Source organism: Lissotriton helveticus, chromosome 1_1, assembly GCF_964261635.1.
Source record: "Lissotriton helveticus chromosome 1_1, aLisHel1.1, whole genome shotgun sequence".
NCBI classification, from domain to species: Eukaryota; Metazoa; Chordata; class Amphibia; order Caudata; family Salamandridae; genus Lissotriton; species Lissotriton helveticus.
In genome coordinates, this window is record NC_136057.1 from 2,086,995,747 (window position 1) to 2,087,012,436 (window position 16,690).

Genomic DNA, 16,690 nt, shown 5'->3' on the forward strand with positions numbered 1-16,690 from the left:
TAACTAAGCTAAATAGATAGAAATTAAAGTAAAGTTCTTTGAGGATTCTTACGTGCTCCACGCAAAGTCCAGTAGCACATCACCCTCATCGGAAAGTCAGAAAGCAGCAGCCAGCCCAACCCTAAGGGTATGACTTTTTATACCTTTCTACGCTAACTAAACTAGCAAAGGAAAGTTTTCAGAAATCTTCGACGTCCCATTGGCTGAGAGTGACAAGTGACATGTCACCCGTTTCTCAAAAAGTTCCATTAAATCATGTCTCATAAAGACCATTGTCTCTTCCACGTGAAGCCAGAAGCTTCCTGAGATTGCAACAAATGTATTAAGTCATTCTCGCAGCGTCCATAGACTTTCAATACAACTTCCGCGGATGCCAAGTTAAGGACTGACAAAATGTTCACTTTCGACCTTGGCCATGTCCGACAGAATGATGTCAGCTCATCAGTTTTTGCTTTGTGAATGCAGCTTCAATAAACGTTTTAATTCAGAATGGGCGTCTCGTGACTTTCTGCAGAATTATATGTCAGCTCTTTTTCTGCGGTTCAAATGACTAGGCCCAAAAGCAGGCAACTTATGTTTTCTAGTATAAAACAAACACAAGAAAAGTATTAATGTAAGAAATAAAGTAGATTCTGTATCCACCCCTTGGTTTACTAATTAATTAACCCACCCGATTAATCAAAATGTTACCTAGCCATTGCAAACAAATAAAGCAGCGTTTATATCTACCAGTCTCCGTTTTTCCATGAGACCCATATGCACCTAGAATAGTAGAAATGACATCATACAGACAAAGAAAAGCAAAACAAGCACATGCTTCTTTTAAGTTTGCAGCAATTAGTAATGACAAAAACGAAAACAATAAATTATTTTATTATTTTGTACGAACAAAAAGATGCAACATTTATGCACGTTTATGAGCACACATGTTAGTCCCCCCACGTGTAAAGTTTAATCTAAGTTGTATTAGCACGACATATCACAAATCATTAATAATTTTATTCATGTTATGGAAATGTGACTTTGCGAGTTTAAACAAAATTTTGTTTTCTATCTCGCTCCATCAACTCCCTCATCTGGTGATTAACAAATCACCACACCAGCACTCAAAATTTTGGTAAATTAAATTTTTAAGAAATCGATTCAAATTCATTTGTATCAGTAAACCTAAAAGTCTGTTTCTGCATAATCTTTGCAATTAACATGACGCTCTCTATGTAACTCCTGTAATTCGATCTCCCTTTCTTCTTCTTTTCTGAGTTTATAGATTCTTTTCTTTTCTTTCAACTGTTTCTTTCTTTTATGTAACAAACAACCTAATTTGGTCAAAATAAAAATGAATACTATTATAATCAAAGGTGCCAGAATCTTGCCAAGAATTGAACTTCCGATATTATGAAACCAGTTTTTAATTGCTTGAAACCTTTTTGAAAGTTTCCCTATAAAATCTTCTTCTTCTAAAGGAATTATCTCTGAATGCATTTGTGTAATATTCTTAATATACATTTCAATATTCTTACTTTCATCAGGTATATATGTACAGCAATGTTGGACATGTAAAATGCCACAGACTCCTCCCTCTTTTGCTAGGAGTATGTCTAAAGCAAGACGATCTTGAATTACCATGGATCTAATTGCAATAACTTCAACATTCACTAATTGAAACCCATCAGCAGTGTCAGTTGATAATCTATCAACTATAGTGGACAATTTTCTGATTCTTCCTGCATTTAGGGTTATACCAACAAAAGGTATTACAGCTTGAAAAATATCTCCCAGAACTTCGGTAAAAGTTTCTCTTTTAGCTCTATTTACATAATTATGAATTTTAAACAATCCTTCTGAATCTCTGTCAACATGAAACATTTTAGGAAAAACAATTCCCACATAACAAGTTCCATACCAATGGTCTGGAAGGTTGTAGTAGGCTTTGTCACCACAAACAAAATAAATCCCAGGAAAGATAGGATCTTTTCCACCTTTAAATCCCCAACCTCCCATAATCTGATAAGTATCTTCACAGTTACTTGCACCTACAAAATAATTATCAAAAAGTGTATTATCTCTTCTAATGCAAAGCTTTCCACTAACTGGTTTGTCTATGTGAATTGCAATATTTTCAAGCATTTTGCCATTTAATTTCTCATCCTCTTTTTGCCAGAAGGCTGACTTAGTCTGCTTGACTAATTCATTTCTCTTATAAATTGCTCTTCTCTCCTCAACCATATTCAAAAATTTCTTTCCTTCAGTACTTAATTTACATGTTAGATTATTCTTGTAAGCATACTCGTAAGTGAGTTCGTTAGTAACAAGGAAATATTCTCTCATTTGTTTTGCTTTCTTATGCTTATTTAAAGCATTATCAATCTTAACATTAGCAAAAATTTCATCATAATTTGAATAGTAATATTCTAAACGACCAGTTTGATAAAATAAACTAGTTAATACACTACATGTTACAGCATAAGTGAGAGGAAGCATATTATATGTTACTCCCTCAGAAACAGAAGCAGGTAACTTAACACAGACATAGCAGTCTTTTGCATCCATTACCTTTACATATTCACTCAATAGCTTTGTGAATGTATTACTTGAAAAATCACCTATTGATTTATCTTGATGAATGTTAGGCTGATGATCAATAACTTTTGCAGATGTACTATGTTTAGTTTGGCTAACCAGAGCTTTGCTTGTTATGTTAACTTTGTGTAATTCTCTATTCATTTCTAAAGGGATAATCACAGCTAGTACCAACCAGAGCAGAACTAAAATGAGCAGACATACCAGAGTCATCTTACAGCATCTTTTAAAAACAGAACACTTTGAAGTGCTCTCCTTAACATAAGGCATTTTTAGGTTAGTTTTAGCCTCAAAAATAAAAATAAATTTTAAAATTTATATACACCCCCCTTTTAAAATATATTTTTCTTTTATAACCCTAAACAAGATTTCTTCGACCTTATGTCATACATAAGTTTTCTTCTACTAAACAGTTTTTCTTCGACCTTGTGTCAACTAACAAATTTTCTTCAGCCTTTTGCCAATTTAATAATTCTGTACTTCAATCATTGTCACTAATTTCTTGTATTTCGTTTTCTTCTTCACTACTATCATATATGTCAATAACAGGTGGAATTACTAAGTAAGTCCACTCAGGAGACTTGTATTTCTGGTTCGGTCTTATTATTCTCTTCCCTTTTCTCGATATCACTTCAATTTTTCTTCCAACTCCAACTTCTTTTCCTGGACTCTTTTGACTACTTATTTCCTCTACTTGTTCTATTGGCTTTTTGATCAATCTGACTCTCAATCTTCCACCTGGCCAGTAGTCTGCTTTTCTCGCGTACTTCTTCTTTGGTTCAGAATTATTTGATTCTGACTTCCAAGTCCTTTTCTTTCCGTTTTCACTTCCACCTTCCACGTCACTTTCTTCAGTTTCGTAGTCTGAAATTTCAATTGACTCAGGAACTTCTCTATTCGGCAATTTCACTCCTTCAGGAACTTCACTTTGTCTTCCATCACTGGTACTCGGTAATTCGTTCTCCTCCTCTTCCTCAATTACCTCTAACTTCCCAGATTTCGGATTTTTGTTCCTTACTTCAGAGTTTGTTCTCTGCCTTTCGATACTCTCCTGGTCTGAAACTTCTTTTGGTTCAGTTTCTTTGTCTTCAATAGAGACAACCGAATCCTCAGTTATCTTTCCTTTTAACAGATTCTCTTCACCTTCAGAATCTATTTCAATTATTTCTAAGTCTTTCCTTGTCAGATTTCCATTCACTGGCACAGTTTCCAGATGTCGACTTTCTTGTCGATCTTCAGAATCTGGAATTACTTCACCTTCTGTTCTGTCTTCTGCTTCAGAATCAGAATCATCTGTGGTATCACTTTCAACATCAGAACTCTCAGGAGTTGGTACTGGAATAGTATGACTAGGATGTATCCAACGTTTCAATCCTCTGCACTTTACAGCATTAGTAGTGATCAAGATTATCTGCCTAGGTTTCTGCCATCTAGGAGCTAGACAATTCCTTCTCCGATGTACTTTCGTTCTGACCCAATCGCCAGGTCTCAGATCATGAGTCAAAACTTTTTCATTTGATTGAGCTTCAGTTCCCACCTGATTAGACACAGAAGTTACCATATCAGATAACCTTTTACAGTAATCCAAAATTGCACTGTCATTTATGCTCAACACAAAAGCTTGCCTCATAACTCTTCCCATTAAAATTTCATGAGGACTCAAACCTGTCTTTTTATCTGGTGTACTTCTTAATGACATCAAAACAAGTGGAAGAGCATCAGTCCACTTAATACCTGTTTCAAGACACATTTTTCCAATTCTGTTTTTGATTGTTCCATTTATTTGTTCAACTACACCTGATGCCTCTGGTCTGTATGCACAGTGTATTTTCTGCTCAATGCTCAAAGCTTCACAAATTAACTTCATCAGTTTGTTATCAAAATGGCTTCCTCCATCACTCTCAATAGTGACTGGAAAACCGTACCTTGGGATGATTTCTCTGAGCAATAGTTTTGCTACTGTAATTGAATCACAATGTCGTGTAGGGAAAGCCTCTACCCATCTTGAGAATAAGCATACAATTACAAGTACATATTTCAAACAGTTGTGTAAGGGCATTTCAATGAAATCCATTTGTAACCTGGTAAAGGGACCACCCTCTCGACCAATTATTCCTGTCCCCACCACTGATTTTCTGTTTGGATTCATTTGTTGGCATGACAAACACCTTTGACAAAAAGATTCAGCAATGGTTCTAAATTTGGTATTGAACCATGTTTCTCTAAAAAGTCTGACCATAGAATCTCTTCCTAGATGTGCAGGACCATGATATAATCTGGCCATGTCAGCAATCAAGCAATTTGGTAAGACTACTCTGCCATCTTTGTAAACCCACACTCCATCTTCTTCACGTGGTCTACAATCTGATCTTAACCATAGGTCTTTTTCTTCATCATCTGCTTCGTTTTGTAAATCTCTAATCTCATGCCATGTTTCTACAACAGTTGTTAGCATTAATGAATTTGAATCAGTTTCTTTACTTTGATCCAGCGGGCTATAGAAAATATATCATAAACTACGCTACCCAACTTCATAACCTATAAACAAAATTCTAAACTAAATATGGACCCATTTATAAACCTGATATATTTTGGGCCTACTGAATCAGGTGGTCAGAATAAATCTATATACACATTATCTACAAACTATATACATATTTATACATTTGCAGAAAGAATATTGTCATTAGAATAAAACCCAACCATTTAAATGACCACCATAGGCGACGTGATCTAGCTAATAGTAACCTACACTTCTGAATAACCAAGACCAGCTTGTTTGTCAAAAGTAAGATTTTATTTACTAAATTATGGTATATAAGTTGAAAGTTTTATAAATGAAATTTATTAGCATTAATGCAAGCATGATTATAATGAAATATGAGAAAATTACTATTTAAGCAATTGAAACAATTTTAAAGAAAATATATAAAGTTTAGCATTTCTAAAACCTAATTCCCTAACTAAGCTAAATAGATAGAAATTAAAGTAAAGTTCTTTGAGGATTCTTACGTGCTCCACGCAAAGTCCAGTAGCACATCACCCTCATCGGAAAGTCAGAAAGCAGCAGCCAGCCCAACCCTAAGGGTATGACTTTTTATACCTTTCTACGCTAACTAAACTAGCAAAGGAAAGTTTTCAGAAATCTTCGACGTCCCATTGGCTGAGAGTGACAAGTGACATGTCACCCGTTTCTCAAAAAGTTCCATTAAATCATGTCTCATAAAGACCATTGTCTCTTCCACGTGAAGCCAGAAGCTTCCTGAGATTGCAACAAATGTATTAAGTCATTCTCGCAGCGTCCATAGACTTTCAATACAACTTCCGCGGATGCCAAGTTAAGGACTGACAAAATGTTCACTTTCGACCTTGGCCATGTCCGACAGAATGATGTCAGCTCATCAGTTTTTGCTTTGTGAATGCAGCTTCAATAAACGTTTTAATTCAGAATGGGCGTCTCGTGACTTTCTGCAGAATTATATGTCAGCTCTTTTTCTGCGGTTCAAATGACTAGGCCCAAAAGCAGGCAACTTATGTTTTCTAGTATAAAACAAACACAAGAAAAGTATTAATGTAAGAAATAAAGTAGATTCTGTATCCACCCCTTGGTTTACTAATTAATTAACCCACCCGATTAATCAAAATGTTACCTAGCCATTGCAAACAAATAAAGCAGCGTTTATATCTACCAGTCTCCGTTTTTCCATGAGACCCATATGCACCTAGAATAGTAGAAATGACATCATACAGACAAAGAAAAGCAAAACAAGCACATGCTTCTTTTAAGTTTGCAGCAATTAGTAATGACAAAAACGAAAACAATAAATTATTTTATTATTTTGTACGAACAAAAAGATGCAACATTTATGCACGTTTATGAGCACACATGTTAGTCCCCCCACGTGTAAAGTTTAATCTAAGTTGTATTAGCACGACATATCACAAATCATTAATAATTTTATTCATGTTATGGAAATGTGACTTTGCGAGTTTAAACAAAATTTTGTTTTCTATCTCGCTCCATCAATGTGCACGTGATCAGGGAAAATCGCCTCACTCACAGTTGAGGGCAGCCAATGGCTGAAGTGTGCTGACCCATTGCACGATGCTGTGTGCTGCTGTGGGCGGAAGCAACATATGATTGACAGATGAACAGGCAAATGTATGATGAGGACATACCTAAAAACCCTATCTATGTATGTATTATTAATTTCGTTTTTTTTTATTACATGGGGCTGTCAGAACGGCTAAAGCTGACTGTAGGACAGACCTAAAAATGATTCTCCCTATATCAGCAGGCGAACAATAGTTCCAGAGAATGGGCAGATTCTCCCTTGTCCACCTACCACACAGCCCCAAAGTAGTTTTTTGGCCAGAAGTCTCTTTCCCTGACGTGCAGCTGTGCTGGAGTATCAGAAACTCTTGTATCTACACAGATATAAATGTTTTTACAGTCTCATTACACAGGTAATTCAAAAAACCTGCTTAAGAAACATCTACATTTTGTGATTGTATTCACTTCTTCTGTGCACCTTAGCTTAGCAGAACGTTTACACCTCCCCCTGCCAAAACACAAGTTTCCAGAAAGAGACCATGCAGTGTTGGCACAGAGCAGGAAAATGGGACTGTTCCCCTGGTATGAGTAACCCTGCAAGAAACCATCATTGCAGGCAGTCAGGTGTCCCGTGTCAGAACAAAAACATTCAAGATGGAGGACTCCTGCCCTCAGAGAAATACAGCTCCTGCAAACATCACAACAGAGAAGGATGGTAGCACCACTCACTCATCTCGGAGCGACAGGGGCCATCTCCAGAGCAGTATGCATTCACTCATCCAGACTTCTTAAGACTCTGGAGATGAGAGATCTCACTCTATCCTAGCAAATTATCTGTAAGTGAGAACCAACCATTTCCCGGCTCAACCGACAATTCGTTGTTGACAATATTCCCTTCTCCAGCCAAGCAAATTATCTTATTTATTTTTCTTTTATTTATTCTGAGTTTTATATAGCGCGAACATGACCCATGGGTAGCAGAGCACGTTACAGTTACATGGTGTAAATCGTTTAGAGTACAACAGATATAGCAGAAGTATCAAACATATGGTTCCGATGCATACCCTTCATACCTGGTTACAACAATACCAAAGTAGGACCCATTAATTGTAGTAATGTACAACGTAAGTGCATTCATAGTGATCTGGAGAGTTTATCCTTCAATACGTTATTGTCCTGTTGAGGCAAACTCCTATATCAGATCTAATTGACACTAACTCTTTGATCAATGGTGAGGACTGTTATGGTGTCCCTGTGACCTTTCTTGGGGAGGATGTATCCATACCTGAGAAAAACTAGGTAGCACCTAGCAGCTGACCACGAAGCAGATAATGATCAATTGTTGTTAAGGGTAGGAATGTGCTCATTAGGAAGATCTTTGCTTCCCTCTTGAAGGTTGACGTGTTTGGAATTCTTCTAATGTTTGAAGGGAGTGAGTTTCAGATTCTGGGGGCAGCTCCAGAGAATGCTGTGTCATACGTTTTCTTCTTCTGATAGATGGGAGGTTTCAGCATCAGGTCTCTGGCACTCCGGGATGGTCTGCCTCCACGGGATAATTCAATTTTCTGGGCTGGGTACATTGGTGTTTTGTAGTGGAGCGCTTTGTGGGTAATACATGCCAGTTTAAGCTGAATTCTGGCTACATATGGTAGCCAGTTTAACGCTTCAAGTGTGGGGAAATGTGGTTGTATTTTCTTGACCCTGTAATGAGTCTTGCGGCCCCATTGAGACAGGCTTTTAGTGGTGCTGTGGAGATCTTAGGTAGTCCTGTTAATGTTACACAGCCATATTCAATCCTGGTTATGACTTAGGGCTCATGTGTCCTAGTGTCCTAAAGCCGGTGTAACATCCAAATCCCAGCTCAGTAGACCATTCAGAGATGATAAAGTCCATCAGCTGATGAAATCTGTTTTATTGAGCCATCAGACCCACAACCCAGGCGGGTTCTGTAAGATCGCTCAGACCCTCAATAAACCAAGACGATCTCTGAGTGAAATCACTTCCTACTCAGCCTCATATTCATTAGAGCCCTCGCTTACCCGAACCAGCAGACCAGTCGCTTATTTTTGGAGGGCAGTCCTTATTTTCGCTTCTGACATTTCCCAAGAGCAACAGAGTGGGGGGAGGAAGCACAAAGGGTAAAATAGGAGGCGAGAAAGCGGAAAAACATCAGAAGGGGAGAAAGCGGGGACCTAAGAATGAGATAAAGGAGTAGGACGTGTCTGGCAGTGAAATAAAGAGGCCTGCGGTTGATTCAAGACTATACGGCATTGATATTCGTAGATCTGACTTTTAATAGCTTCTCATCAGCGCTTTGGGCAACAGCACTTATTCTGCTACAAATTAAGCCCCCTCCCACAATCAACCAGCAGTCACTTAACAAAATACACTGCCAGAACTGAATTCAAGCAATCTGTTTAGTTTCACACACTCATTGAACATTTAATTTTTTTTCTATATTGTATATATTTTTTCATTCATATTGTCCATACTAGACACAAAAAGTACCTGTGTGCTTTACATAGGTGCATACCTTGTCTCCATTGATGATGTCAGTCCGAAATTCATCCTCTACTATACATAGTAGCAATGAGTGAAAGAAATATTTGATTGTAACATAAAGTAAAAAAAACAATAGCGCAATATGCTGTACACAGTCAAAATATCGAGTTGAAAATTTCGACCTACCAAAATATCGTGTTTAAAATTTCGAAGGTACAGAATATCGATGTCAAGAATATCGTAGGACAGAATATCGACCCTGAGGTAAGTAATATCGAAATCATTTATATCGATGTAAGTAATATCGAAGTTAGTAATATCGATAGCATATATATCGATGTAACTACTTTCGATGTTATTAATATCGATATTTGTATTATTTTTTAGATTTTTATTATGTATGTGTTATGTTTTTGTAAAGTATTTAAATTAATGTATATTATATGTGTGTTATTTTTATATATTAATAAATCTATTTTTAAGTGAATTATATGTTTTAGTACCGGAGCGGGTTGTGGGTTTATAGGGGAATAGGGTGGGAAGTAATTTAATTGTAATAATTAATTGGTAATTAATTATTTTAATTGATAAATTAATTATTTAATTGGTAATTAATGTTAATTTTTATTAAATGTTATGTTTTAGTACCAGAGCGGGTTGTTGGTTTATAGGGGAATAGGGTGGAAAGTAATTTAATTGTAATTATTAATTGGCAATTAATTATTTTATTTGATAAATTAATTATTTAATTGGTAATTAATGTTAATTTTTATTAAATGTTATGTTTCCGTACCAGAGCGGGTTGTGGGTTTATAGGGGAATAGGGTGGGAAGTAATTTAACAGTAATTAATTAATTTTTTTATTTAATTATTAATTGCCAATTAATTATTTTAATTGATAAATTAATTATTTAATTGGTAATTAATGTTAATTATTATTAAATGTTATGTTTTAGTACAAGAGTGGGTTGTGGGTTTATAGGGGAATAGGGTGGGAAGTAATTTAATAGTAATTATTAATTGGCAATTAATTATTTTATTTGATAAATTAATTATTTAATTGGCAATTAATGTTAATTTTTATTAAATGTTATGTTTTCGTACCAGAGCGGGTTGTGGGTTTATAGGGGAATAGTGTGGGAAGTAATTTAATTGTAAATAATTACAATTTTTTATGTGTAATATATTTTGTAAATATTTATTAATTGGCATTCCTTACTGTTGAACCCTTTGGAGTTGGAATAGTAATTTTTCTCCCTACGCTATCCAACACTTTCCCTACTGTTGCACCCTCTGGAGTTGGAATAGTAATTTTTACCCATATGCTATCCAACGCTTTCCCTACTGTTCCACTCACTGGAGTTCAAATAGTAATTTTAACCCACCCGTTATCCAACGTTTTCCCTACTGTTGCACTCTCTGGAGTGGGAATAGTAATTGTTACTCTTACGCTATCCAATGTTTTCCTTAATGTTGCACTCATTGGAGTGGGAATAGTCATTTTTACATACCCGCTATCCAACGCTTTCCCTACTGTTCCACTCACTGGAGTTGGAATAGTAATTTTTACCCACCCGCTATCCAACGTTTTCTCTACTGTTGCACTCTCTGGAGTGGGAATAGTAATTTTTACTTTTACGCTATCCAACGCTTTCCCTAATGTTGCACTCTCTGGAGTGGGAATAGTAATTTTTCCCCCTACGCTATCCAATGTTTTCCCTACTGTTGCACCCTCTGGAGTTGGAATAGTAATTTTCCCACCTACGCTATGCAACGCTTTCAATACTGTTGCACCCTTTGGAGTTGGAATAATATTTTTTACCCATACGCTATCCAATGCTTTCCCTACTTTTCCACTCTCTGCAGTTGGAATAGTAATTTTTACCCTTACGCTATCCAACGCTTTCCCTAATGTTGCACTCTCTGGAGTAGGAATAGTAATTTTTCCCCCGACGCTATCCAATGTTTTCCCTACTGTTGCACCCTCTGGAGTTGGAATAGTAATTTTCCCGCCTACGCTATCCAACGCTTTCAATACTGTTGCACCCTTTGGAGTTGGAATATTATTTTTTACCCATACGCTATCCAATGGTTTCTCTACTTTTCCACTCACTGGAGTTAAAATAGCAATTTTTACCCTTACGCTATCCAACGCTTTCCCTAATGTTGCACACTCTGGAGTGGGAATAGTAATTTTTCCCCCTACGCTATCCAATGTTTTCCCTACTGTTGCACCCTCTGGTGTTGGAATAGTAATTTTCCCACCTACGCTATCCAACGCTTTCAATACTGTTGCACCCTTTGGAGTTAGAATATAATTTTTTACCCATACGCTATCCAATGCTTTCCCTACTTTTCCACTCACTGGAGTTGGAATAGTAATTTTTACCCTTACGCTATCCAACACTTTCCCTAATGTTGCACTCATTGGAGTGGGGATAGTAATTTTTCTCCCTACGCTATCCAACACTTTCCCTACTGTTGCACTCTCTGGAGTGGGAATAGTAATTTTTGCCCCTACGCTATCCAACGTTTTCCTTACTGTTGCACCCTCTGGAGTTGGAATAGTAATTAGCCAATCTACGCTATCCAACGCTTTCCATACTGTTGCACCCTTTGGAGTTGGCATAGTAATTTTTACTCTTACGCTATCCAAAGTTTTCCCTAATGTTGTACTCATTGGAGTGGGAATAGTCATTTGTACATACCCGCTATCCAACGCTTTCCCTACTGTTCCACTCACTGGAGTTGGAATAGTAATTTTTACCCACCCGCTATCCAATGCTTTCCCTACTGTTGCACTCTCTGGAGTGGGAATAGTAATTTTCACTCTTACGCTATCCAACGCTTTCACTAATGTTGTACTCATTGGAGTGGGAATAGTAATTTTTACATACCCGCGATCCAACGCTTTCCCTACTGTTGCACTCACTGGAGTTGGAATAGTAATTTTTACACTTAGGCTATCCAACGCTTTATTTACTGTTGCACCCTCTGGAGTTTGAATAGTAATTTTTACCCTTATGCTATTCAATATTATTTATATTTATTTATGTATTTAAGATGTTACATAATGTTGTATTTAATTAGTTTAAAAAATATTAAAAGTATATTTAATTGTTGTTATTTATTAAATATAATTATTTATTATTATTTATGTTATTATTTAATGAGTGTTGATGTATTTTTTAATTGTAGTATTTGTTAATATTTTATAATTATTTAAGAAATAATGTATATATTATAATTATTTAAGTATATATTATATATTTAATTATTATTTTAATTAAATGTTTAATAGTAAATATGTATTATTTATTCATTTTAAACATTATTACACATTTTAACATAAGTTTAAAATATATAAGTACTATTTACTTAATTTTACCTTTGTTTTAAAAACCGATATTTTTAATTACGATATTCTTAACATCGATATTTTTGTTTCGATATTTTTGTACTTACCATGTTGTAGATAGGGTGTCGATATACTTGCCTTCGATATTCCAACGTCGATATTTTGTCTGTCGATATTTTCAGCCTCGATATTCTGTCAGAGATCCGCAATATGCATATGTGTGAAGGTAATATGAAAGTGTAAGAGTATCACATTTGGCAGATATCATCAGACATCAGGCAGCTAGATAGTTCAGGACATCAGCAGATAAACTAGTCAACTAGATTATACATGACGTAGTGTCTTTTCAATAAGAGATCTCTTGAGTACAGCTGAGTGTGGTTTCTTTTCAATGTTTCACCAGTCTCTCATACACACAGTATGTGTGACTGATTGAAGTCAAAGGTCGTGGCAGGGACCACTGAAAATGCTTCCAGGTTTGCCAAAGCTCATGCTGTGTTTTATCACAAGCAACACCAGCCTTGCCACTCCTCTGACTGAGCCTTTCATCCTTTCTGTCTTGCTATCCTATGGGGTGCAGGACTTTGCGCCTGGGTAGATTTAAGAGGATTGAAATCAGAAGAGTGCCTGATGCTGCACAGCCTCATTGTGTTCCTGCCCTTCTACTTGCATTGTCAGGCTCAATGTAACATTGTTAATGATTTAGAATTGTAACTTACTTTGACAACAATCTCAATGCTATCCTGAATCTTTTTTTCTCTTGTCCTCATACCACCAAAGCTACTGCCATCTCAGGTGAACGTTTAAGGGGGTAGACATTCTTATACCTGATGCACTTGCGGTGGCCCCACCACACCAAACTAGGCTAAAACATCCGTACCGCTTTGGTGTTAGATGGAATCATAGCACTGCTTGACTTTCCGGAACCAACACACTGCCACTATATCTCAGGAAAATGTTGTCCTGGATTGCCAGTACCTTTATATAAATGCCGTTAAGCCAATTCTCAAACATGATGATCCTTAAACATGTTTTACTTCCTCCAACTTTCTCACCAGCAATCCACCATTAAGCTATTCCATTTTGAGGGAACCCTGAGATATAGTTTCTTTCTGAAACACTGAAAAATATCAATGCCCCTAACAATCTGAATCCATCGTTTTACGAATCCAAATTAGGAGCATTGTTGTTATATTTCCCTCAAATAGTTCTACACTTCCTGTTCAGTGGCAAGGTTGTATTACACATCTTGGGGCCAGATGTAGGAGGCCATTTACCGACCGGTAATGGACGATTTCGGCCGTTACCGACCGGTAAATGGGTATTAGTGTTGTAGGGGGCCAATTTTACTGATTCGGTAAATTTACCGAATCGGTAAATTTACCGAATCGGTAAAATACAGAATCGGTATTTTTACCGATTCTGTAACTGCCATATGTAGGTGGGACTCTTCTGAGTCCCAAAGGCCTTACAGATTCGATATTTTACCACCCAATCCAATTGGTTGGTAAAATACCGAATCCAGGTGTGCATGCACATGTGTGCATGCACACCTATGCCATGTGACAGACAGACGTGCCCTTAGGGCATGTCTGTGTGCCACATGGCACACATGCCTGTATTTGGGGTGCTAGAGGGTGTCAAAGTGACACCCCCTGCACCCTTGCATGATTCGGTATTTACCGATTCTGTAATTACAGAATCGGTATTTCCCATTGATTGCTATGGGCTTCAAAGCCCATAGGAATCAATGGGAAATACCGATTCTGTAATTACAGAATCGGTAAATACCGATTTTTACAGAATCGGTATTTCAAATACCGATTTTACCTACATCTCCCACCTTCTATTTTACCGATTCATAAATACTGAATCGGTAAAATTCGGTATTTATGAGTCGGTAAAATAGAATTACCTACATCTGGCCCTTGGTGTCTAATGGAAATGTTTGGCTTTTTACTGACATGGCTTTATTGCCATTTTTAGGTCTGACCTGGCAGTGTAGATGTTTTATGCAGCTTTTGTCACCACTCTTCTAAATAGAATACATGCAGGGAGCTTCACATGATGTTTTAAGTGAATCTCGGACCCTAGTGTAATTTTTCCCGATTCATGCCCTTATATAGGTATAGTTAATTCGACCCTTATATAGGCATAGCAATCATTACCATATTTGGACTAAGCTCATGCAGCCCAAATACGGCATGGCTACTTCCACTAAGTTCCAAGAATCAACAACGATTTCTTAGAGAAAACCGCCTTCAGCAGCTCGGGACTTCCCCCTGCCTGTATGCTAATTTATCTAAGAAATCAAGGAGCTTTCTAAGAACTAAGTCCTTATATGACATTATTAAGTCCAATCACACGTAAAACTCTGCACCTTCATAGTATAAATATGCCCAGATTTGTCCAGACAGACACACGGTGGTTTGGAGCAGATCGACTTACTACTTGCCCGTAGCCCTGCTGCTGCAGGTGTCGAAGGAAGCCGACCCTCCAGCTTACAAACTGAGTAGACGCTGTCTTTTCTCTTGCCGAGAAATCCAGCTCCGGTGTTTGCAGGCTACCCTTGCGGGTTGCTGGGAGATCGAGTCCAGAGAGAGAGATACCAGCCCTCTATCATCCTAAAACCAAGGTACGGAGCTGATTGGACCCTTAGAGAATTCTTGGATAGATTCTTGGCAGAGAATTACTAAACTTAAAGCTACTCGTCACTTATTCCTTCCCTCGTACTAGGCTTAGGGCAGGTACATCAGGGTAGGCGTATTTTAGAAGCACCAGTTGAGTACTTTTAGCCATCTTTTATCATTGTATATATTTTATATGTTTTAAGAGACTTATGGCCCAGAAACCATATCATGCTTTTACAGTACTACTTTATAATACTGTTTGTATTATATGCACTATACTTTATAATCAGTACTACGATGGTAGCTGTACATTTCTTATGCTTGAGAGATAAGACTGTTCAATAAATACTTTTATTGAAAACGCCCGTCTTTCATTTTCTCAGCAACTCTGGTGAAACGAAGCATGCACATCTGACTGAGTGAAATAGCTGTCTATTGTTTCCGCGACTCTAGAGATACGTTTCATTCTGGGGAAACAAAGTTGTCATGTTATATGGTTGTCAGAGACTAATCCCTTCTTGTTTATTCGAGAAAGTTTCTAGTGACCTCTGAGCTAGCTGGCACTCACAATTAAGTCTAATAGATTCGATAGAGACCTAGTCAACCTCAGTCCTACGTCTAAACTACAGGATTTATTATTCCAATGCGCAACGCCTATTGGGAATATAGGAACTAAACTACAATGAGTAAAACATTATACTCCTTATTATATTGACTGTTTGGTTAATCATTCAGCCTTCTAAAGGTTCTTCCATTTCTTTGCATGAGGTGCATTTTGTTCGGCAGGAGCTATTAGGTTAAAGAAAATGCCCCCCCCCTTCTAAATTCTATTGGTTGTACATTGTAAGCAAATGCTTACTCAAAGTATGTGGGGAAAAGTATCTGACCGACTCATGAAAAAATAGGAAATGAACAAGCTGAGATCTCCGTCTGAGTATATTCTTCCTACTTTTTGCTTTTCACTAATATTCCCAGAAGAACACCTGGAAAGCTGCAAAGGACATAGTTTGCAAGTTTCCTCATGGAAAGTGATGCAAATTTACATTGGAGCTCATATTTCCAATGTATTGAGTTCTCCATGGTGGAGAACTCCACACTGGGTAATAAGATCTCTGTGCAAATGCACATTTTTCACCTATCTGCTGAGCATTTTTTTATCTGTTTGCGAAGGTCCTTTCACTATACTACCAGCAAATATGGGTTTGATTCATCCCCCCTTGCAGGCTGGAAGGGGAGTTACACCAGCTTTTAGCTAGGGTAAATTGAAGGCTCTTGTCAAGGTTGAAAGGGGAGGGAGAGCAGTTTGGAAATGTCCACCACTGTATTAGTTTGTGGACGATCTCAAACTTCTGAAGCAAACTGCGTCTCGGATGGGATTTGTGGCTCCCAACTGGTGGTGAAGATCTCCATCCCTGTGAATGGGATTATACCTCCCAGCAGTCTCCCAGATGTCTCTTGGTAAAAAAAGGTAAGTTTGGTTATAACTTTGTGAAAAGGCCTCAAAGTATGTAAATGCTCTATATTATGTGTAGTGTTACCTTTAAAGAAAAAAAAAATTCGTGTGGA